This window comes from Schistocerca americana, chromosome 9 (assembly GCF_021461395.2).
Source record: "Schistocerca americana isolate TAMUIC-IGC-003095 chromosome 9, iqSchAmer2.1, whole genome shotgun sequence".
Classification (NCBI taxonomy): Eukaryota; Metazoa; Arthropoda; class Insecta; order Orthoptera; family Acrididae; genus Schistocerca; species Schistocerca americana.
Genome location: NC_060127.1, coordinates 38,359,454 through 38,368,647, shown reverse-complemented (window position 1 = coordinate 38,368,647; position 9,194 = coordinate 38,359,454).

Below are 9,194 nucleotides of genomic sequence, written 5' to 3'. Positions count from 1 at the left end.
TATATGCGTGAAGAACATACTGTTGGAAAGATCAAACTCTCGAATTTTCCTGACAGATTAAAACTGTGTGCCGGACTGAGACTCGAACTCGGGACCTTTGCCTTTCGCGGGCAAGTGCTGTACCAACTCAACTACCCAAGCACGACTCACGACCCGTCCTCACACCTTTAATTCCGCCAATACCTCGTCTCCTACCTTCAAAACTTCACAGAAGCTTTCATGCATACATTGCCCGCGCAGGCAGTCCCGACTTCGAGTCTCGGTCCGGCACACAATTTTAATCTGACAGGAAGTTTCATATCAGCGCACACTCCGCTGCAGAGTGAAAATCTCATTCTGGCCAGCAAATTCTCGAATTTTACGTAGTTCGCTCTAGGTTGCTGCAGTGTGTGCCCATTTCAGTTCAAGTAAAAATGGTGTCGGGTCAACACAAAGCGTTTTGTTTTCTACGTTTTGCGCAGTGCGGGTAGGTAATAACTGTTCAGCATGACCTTCGTACTAGGTATGATGTGGACCTTCCTAAGCACAGAGTATTAGACGATGGTATGAACGATTCCGAGAAACAGGTTGTTTGTGTAAAGGTAAATCGCCGGGCAGCCCCCGTGTGTCTGACACAGACGTCGAATGCATCCGCCATAGTTTCACAAGGAGCCTGCAGAAATCTGTTCGCCGTGCACATCTCAACATAGCCCCGCTGTCCGTCTGGCGTGTGTTGCGTCGACGTTTACACATGAAACCGTACAAAATTCAGCTACTGAAAGCTCTTCGTCAAGGCGACAAACAACAACGAGTGGAATTCAGTAAGCCGGCCGAGGTGGCCGAGCGATTCTAGGCGGTACAGGCTGGAACTGCACGACCGCTACGGTCGCAGGTTCGAATCCTGCCTCGGGCATGGATGTGTGTGATGTCCTTAGGTTAGTTAGTTTTAAGTAGTTCGAAGTTCTAGGGGACTGATGACCGCAGAAGTTAAGCCCCATAGTGCTCAGAGCCATTTGAACCATTTTTTTGTACCTCAAGACATGCTCGCTGCAGTGTGGGAACAATCTGAATACCGCATTGACATATGCCGTGCATTTCAAGGGGGGCATATTAAATACCTACGAAAAGGTATGAAAAAAACTTTGAGTTTCCCGTTCATCAAAAAACAAAATTAATTGTATATATTTATTAGTTTCAGAAATACAGACGTGCCAAATTGGATGATTCTTTTTGGGATTACGGAAGTGTCCGATTCCAGCCGTCTGCTTTGACCCTTGACGTTACCAATATGCCGGAAATGGCTATTCTTAAGCGTCTCCAATATAGTGCCTTTGATGTCACTACATACAAACGGCAAAAAACACGAAAATGCGTACCAATAAGACAATAACATCTCCCTCCAAAAATACAATCAAACTAACGGGACAATGGCGGGAAATTGGGGGTTTTAGGGTGAGGGCAAGCTAAATATAATAGTAAAAAAAACACACACACACACACACACCACGATCCCAAAACACACAAAATGACGAACAAAAAAAAATTACAAAAATCTACAGGAATCGGACACTTCTCTTGACCTATATACGTCAACTGCAGCTGACGATACCAAAAAAAAAAAAAAAAAAAAAAAAAAAAGGTTCAAATGGCTCTGAGCGCTATGGGACTCAACTGCTGTGGTCATAAGTCCCCTAGAACTTAGAACTACTTAAACCTAACTAACCTAAGGACATCACACACATCCATGCCCGAGGCAGGATTCGAACCTGCGACCGTAGCGGTCGTGCGGTTCCAGACTGTAGCGCCTTTGACCGCTCGGCCACTCCGGCCGGCCAGCTGACGATACCAAAACAACAACGTTTACAGCAAAAACTTAGGAAATTGGAATCAGACAATTCCCTTGACCACAGCTGAAGAACCCAAAACACCAATACCTGCATATAAAACTGTACGAAAATTGTAATCGGTCATTTCCCTTGACCTATATAGGTCAACCATAACTGTTGTACGAAAAAAACCAACACATACAACTACGAAAAACAGAACCAAAACCACAACCCCCCAAAAATTGAAAAGTCAAACATCACTACTTAAATTAAAACACATTCGATACACAACAAATACATGAAACATTACAACTTGAGAAAAATAGACAAAAAAAACAAATACTTACCACAACAAGTTTCGGCGCTGCAAAGTAGTAGGTCGGCCATCCCAAACACAAACAGACGCACACACACACACACACACACACACACACTCACACACACACACACACAGGGCGCCATCGAGCACAACAAGACGACATCTACAAACACAACCAACTCAAACTGTACGCCGTAATGTCGTCACACACCACAACACCCTTACGTCATAGGTCAAAGCAGACAGGTGGAATCGGACGCTTCTGTTGACACTTTTTTGATACAGCCTGTAGTTCCACAGCAGAAAGGTACATCTGGCTACTGAGAACCTACATTTAAGGCTGTGAAATATCTGCGACACTGTCACTTTTCTGGAAATGGAGTTCTTCAACAGATTGAACAGTTCAGCAATTCCATCACTTATCATCAACCTGAGCTGCCTCTCATTTGCTCCAGGGGATTTCACGAACTGGTACTCCTGTTCGCAACCAGCGGCCTTGCCTCATTGAATACACCGGTTCGCCTCAGGTCACCGAAGTTAAGCGACACCGTGCGTGGCCGGTACTTGGATGGGTGACCGTGTCGGAACCTCATGTGCTACTGTCTACTTTCCCTTTGCCTTTCCGGCAATGGACAGGAGGTGTGTCGGTGTGACGTTCCTGATCACCGGGCTTCACGCCAGTGTCCTGGATTAAATTTCAAACCTCTCTGCAGCGCCTGATGGAGTAATGCCATGTGAGCCCGTTGATGATGATCTGTCTGTCGGATGGGGACCTTAAGTTCGGCCGCCCCTTTGCGCAATCCGAGAGGAGTAGCCTATGTGCACAGCGGTTAAAACCCTCCCTTCCCTCATCTGCGTGCAACTCTAACGTGACACCGCACTATACACGCACCCATTGCAGTCGTCCGCATGAATGAGATACACGTCAGCTAATGAAGGGTATTTATCGGTGGTTTGATCACATTTCTGATAGCTGAATAAATATAAAATACATAATTTGGCCATATTTATCTGTCGCACAACGGATATCAGTAGGACGTAAAATGGACGTTTGCGGGAGAATACGTAAGCATGCGCTCTGGTAAAAATATCACGTTTATTCAAGGGCAGCTGAATAAAAGTATAAGCTAAACAACTACTAAAAGAGTCAGGTTACCCTCCATTCAGAGGCTGTTGCACGCAGCGCCGGTATTTTGATTTGTAAATAATAGATTTCAGCTATCAGTCGTCATTTGGAATTTTATTCGCAGATCTAGATTTCAGCTAGCAACTAGCCATTCTCAATGCACTATCCTTCTTTGGTCAATGGATGTAATGCCTTTTGGTCTGGCTTTGTACACAGTGCATTGAATACTGAATCTATTGTTTAGAGTGATGGTTGCTGTTCTTCATAACACTCTCGGCTGAGTTACAAAATCACATTTACATCTGCGTCTTGGAGACCCCAGCACGATTTATCATTAATTATTAATTATGGAACGGTCAGAGGAATCTTTCAATGGCGACATTCACGCTCATATACGCATATAATAGATATTCAGAACAAATATAAGAATAAAGAAATACTTCACCAGTACGCACGTGGTTGACCAACGGTCGTTCCCTTGGCATGAGTGCACGAAGCCAGTGAACAAGAATTCATCGATAAGAATAAACTGTTTACTTATATGGATATCGTGGCTGTTATTTCGGACATGTCCGGAAGAATAGACACCATATCCATATAGTTCTGGTAACCCGGCCATGGTCTAGCGGTTCTAGGCGCTCGGTCCGGAGCCGCGCGACTGCTACGGTCGCAGGTTCGAATCCTGCCTCGGGCATGGATGTGTGTGATGTCCTTAGGTTAGTTAGGTTTAATTAGTTCTAAGTTCTAGGGGACTGATGACCATAGATGTTAAGTCCCATAGTGCTCAGAGCCATTTGAACCATTTTTTAACCCGGCCATGACCTTCTTCTTCTGTGCGGGTGCACACATATCCCCCGAATTCTTGCGGGACTTGGTAAGAATGTCTTCCACGAGTAATGAGTGTGCTGGGGTGGGACACTACGACTGTAGTGTGTGGACGTACAAGGTGAGAATGTGGGTCGCGGGAGGCGTGCGCGAGATAGTGCCTGCAGTCGCTCTATCCTCTGTCGCCTCGGTGGCTCAGATGGATGAAGATGCACCTGCGGTGTGGGGGTAGCATCTTTGATTAGTAAGCAAAACGTTCTCATTCCTGGGTTCGAATCTCGCCACCGCTTACATTTACAACCAATGGAAACGAACAAAATGAGACTACAAAAAAAAAAAAAAAAAAAAAAAAAGAGAGATAGATAGAGCATCTGCCATGTAAGCAGGAGATCCCGGGTTCGAGTTCCGGGCGGGGCACACATTTTCACCTGTCCCCCTTGATATATATCAACGCCCGTCAGCAGCTGCAGGTATTAATATGATTCTAATAAACTGTTAATAGTTGCACCATAGAAGAAATTCTGAAACTAATTTGGAAGTTTCACCCCGAGAAACAGTGACTGTGACATGCGACGACTCTCACAGCCGCGAGCACGTGGTCGTCACAGACAAAAAGTTTGCATGAAATGAGCGCTAAAATTCAGAATAGCTGACAAAATTGGACTCGATACATTACCGTGGCTCACGATCTGCAAACTTATGGCTCTCAGATCCGTACTTGGCACGTGCTGAGATGACGAATACACGTGGAAATTGGATTACGAACTGAATTCTAAATTAGCGAAGTTTCAGAAATCTGTGCCACGCGGGCTAGCGCGGTCTGAGGCGCCTTGTCAAGGTCAGCGATGCCCCCCCCCTCCCCCCGTCTGAAGTTCGAGGAGCCCTCCCCCGGGCGTGTGTTATGTGTGTGTGTGTGTGTGTGTGTGTGTGTGTGTTTGTTTGTTGCCCTTAGCGTAAGTTAGATTAAGTAGTGGGTAAGCTTCGATGACCTCAGCAGTCTGGTCCCATAAGGTCTTACCACAAATTTCCAATTTTCAGAAATCTGTTCAATTATACCATACTCGTGAGATCAGCAACGAACTAAATCTGACTGAACTGAGACGATACATAACGATTCCACATGTCTGAATAGAGGGAGAGCAGAACAATGACTTGCATGCATGGCTAAGTGCAACTGGTTATAAAGTTCTGAAATTAACAAGAAAAATTCCGTATCCCTCTCAATGAGCAATGAGCGGTGGGAGCAAGACGTTAATTTTAGTGGCAGTTGAAATCTACAAAAATAAGGTAACGAGTTAATTATGAGTAGACACATTTACTTAGTCTGTGTCGCCCGTGTCGCGTCTCCCGGAACACTGCCGAGTGAACCCTTTTGGAACCCACGCTTTCCGTTCTTCCGGAAGTGTCCGGAGACATCCCTATTGTGTGGTGCCAACCTGTACAAGAGCTTCGTCCAAGGTGAACAGAAACCCCTTTGCTACCTGGTACGTGCATTATAGGGTTGTCTGTTCTGCCACATAGCCCGCATCTCGTGGTCGTGCGGTAGTGTTCTCGCTTCCCACGCCCGGGTTCCCGGGTTCGATTCCCGGCGGGGTTGGGGATTTTCTCTGCCTCGTGATGGCTGGGTGTTGTGTGATGTCCTTAGGTTAGTTAGGTTTAAGTAGTTCTAAGTTCTAGGGGACTGATGACCATAGATGTTAAGTCCCATAGTGCTCAGAGCCATTTTTTTGTTCTGCCACAGTAGCAGACTACTTTTAGTCCTACAGACTGCCACGCGGGGTAGCCGCGCGGTCTGGGGCGCCTTGTCGCGGTCTGTGCGGCTCCCCCCCGTCGGAGGTTCGAGTCTTCCCTTGGGCATGGTGTGTGCGTTGTCCATAGCGTAAGTTAGTTTAGGATTAAGTAGTGTGGAGGCTAAGGGACCGATGACCTCAGCAGTTTGGTCCCTTAAGACCTTACAAAAAATTTCCAGTTTCCCACAGATGTAGATGCTGAAATTTACGTTGTACACTCTAATCCATGCTTTTGATTCATCAGGTGAAAGGAGGAAAGGATGTATCTACTGACACATTTCACATAAATGTATTGAGTATGCGTGTAGGGCTCCGATAATTACCAAAAATCTTAGTGACATAAAGGTAATATACCTTGTGGCTGTTGTAGACACACTCACCTGCTCAGTCTTTTTTTCATGAGGTTTACAGTTTGCGCCCAGAACTGAGGTGTCAGAGGTGAGTTAATTACGTTGAATGTTAAACAAAATAAGAGGCTCATGCAGAGACCCTTCACAAACAAATGTCACACTTTACGAAGGAAAGCTGACAGCGTATTTGAAGGATATGGAAGATCTTTCTGATCAGAGAGCTGAGCCTGCCCTTTGGGGTCTCCCAGTCAGTCATGTTATACGACTTTACTGTTTTCCCAATTTTTTCGATACTGACTGGAATTATATTTGAGAATTTCGTCTTAAATTTATAAATATAATGTTGTTATCTAACTTTCTACTTATTTGCTTTAAAAGAGGAACACAAATTAGATCGATTTCATATGGTTTTGTGCCTGCGTGCCAAGTGAATTCCTTACTAGGGTAGTACCAGTAAACCCCTGACCTCGAACCTGATTCATTAGAGAATCGACCACTCGTGTGTAAAACAGCTTTTAACCTCTATTACCTTACGAAAGCGTTAGTGTGTTAAACATTTATTGTTAAGAAAATAAGCGAGAAAAATTTAGAAAAGGTTTCAAACTACGTTTAAAATTTGTTGGAATTCGCCATTTACCCTCAGTGGCGAGCACTAGATGCGTAATTTGCGATTAGTTGTAAGCAATAGCTACTTTCTCAAGCATCTCAATTTTTATGGCGTCATATCTCTTGAAATACGTATCGTAAAGTGACATAATTTTGCAGGCATGGCCAGTAATACATGTGGACATTGTCTGCAAAATGTATTACCAATAGAGTTAGTAGTATAGAAGTAATAGATAAAACGTTATGCTCGATGCTTACATTTTACTGCACGAACAGCGAAAATATAGTAAGCGACAAGCTATCTTCCTTTCATCATTTTTGGTCTCGTCGACGACAAAATGAGGTTTGAAATTATGTGTAAAGTTTGTTGGAAATCGCTAAGTTCTTTCTTTCTCAAATACTGTATGAATATAGTTCGGGAACTTTGCACGCTATGGGCCTCACTGCCTCGTCACATATACAGTTTCTAACTGTGCAAATGGTTCAAATGGCTCTCAGCACTATGGGACTTAACATCTGAGGTCATCAGTCCCCTAGAACCTAGAACTACTTAAACCTAACTAACCTAAGGACACAACACACATCTATGCCCGAGGCAGGATTCAAACCTGCGACCATAGCGGTCGCTCGGTTCCTGACTGAAGCGCATAGAACCGCTTGGCCACACTGGACGGCTTTCTAACTGTAATAGTTGTCTTGCTGTGTTGAATATTTAACATAAGATTGTACCTCTTAATGATTAGATTATGAAAGTATTTTACATTTTTAAATCCTATCAGAAATTGCAAGAAATAATGAAACTCAAATTTTTGTTTCTCCTGCAAGCTTTTCGATTGGCAGCCTGCAACAGGAACCTTGAACCATGAACTATACTTAACAAACAGAATGGAGAATGTAGTGCTGAATAATTCAGACATATCAGAAAGGTAGAAAATTTTAGTGAGTGGAGGAAAAAAAAAAAATTACAAAGGGAGTCCCACAGGGTTCAATCATGGGTCCACCCTTATTCATTATATATCTGGATGAACTTACACTTATCATTCACTAGGCAAAATTGGTACTTTCTGATGACATTACTGGTGTTATACTATATCCCATTAGAGAGGAAGCAACGGAAGAGATTGTTAAATATATTTTATGAAGAATTGCTAGGTGGTTCTCTGAAAATGGACTCTTCCTAAGTTTCGAAAAAGCGCTCTACATTCAGTTCTGTACAACAATTAGTTGTACCAACAACTGATGTAGCACATGATCAGGAGTCTGTAAACAGGGTAGAATGCTTCAATTTTTTGGGTGTACATATTGATGAAAACTTGAACTGGGAGAAGCATATTACTGAGCTTCTCAGACAATTAAGTTCAGCTACCTTTGCTCTTCGTATATTTGATAATGCTGGAAAGAAAGTATCAACTTCCTGATACATTTTGCATGTGTCTTATGGAATTATTGTTGGGGTACCTCATCGGTAATCATGTATACATATGTTGTAAACTGACTGGTTCAACGTCATTTCGATAAAAGAATCCTGCATATGGTATATGGACCTTGTAACTAACTAACTAAATGATTTCGCTGTTTACTGATCTAGCTTCCGTTAACAAAGGGTCAGATACCGATAATCATATTATTAAAAAATTTATGCACTGCGCAGTTTGGCGTTACTGCACGGAATTATACATAACCAGCAAATCGTCTGCTGGAACTGGAAGTAAAGTGAGATACAGGAAATGTTTCTGCATGATCTGTGTCAGCTAAGGACTGAACCTATTATCGTATTAGAAGAAAAGAAGATCATTATTTCACCACCCTGAAGACATCATGGCCATTAGAGCTGATACCGAGCTATACTGAACACGAGTGTTGACGAAAATCAGTTGTGGCTTTGTTGTTAAGAACACATGTTAATTTGTCTGAAGTGGTTTCATAGAAGTATCAGGGAGCTAATGAGGATGACGGAGCACGAAGCTCACTCCTTCAGAAGACCTGTCCGGTGTTTTGACTGCTGTGCCATCTCTCTCAGTGGGTCCTGCCTCAGCCACTAATGAAGGTCAGGCCGTTCGCTAATTGTCCGATGATGTTTACAAATGGCTGCGCGTTTTCACCTTGACCTTTTACATACCGACTCAAGTGATGGTACATTACTCATATTTGCAACAGGAAAACCATTTTCATTGCCACTTTGTCACGAATCATTGATTTACACTCAAAAACAATATACTATAGTGGGACATGATGCAAGCAGCAGCACTGATTTACTACATACAGTGTATACAAAAAACAACACTGACAACACGTAATTTATTGTAAACAGTGGCAAATGGTCATCTCTTAACAAGGAAAATTTGCATAAATTCAGTGGAATATGGCATCGTA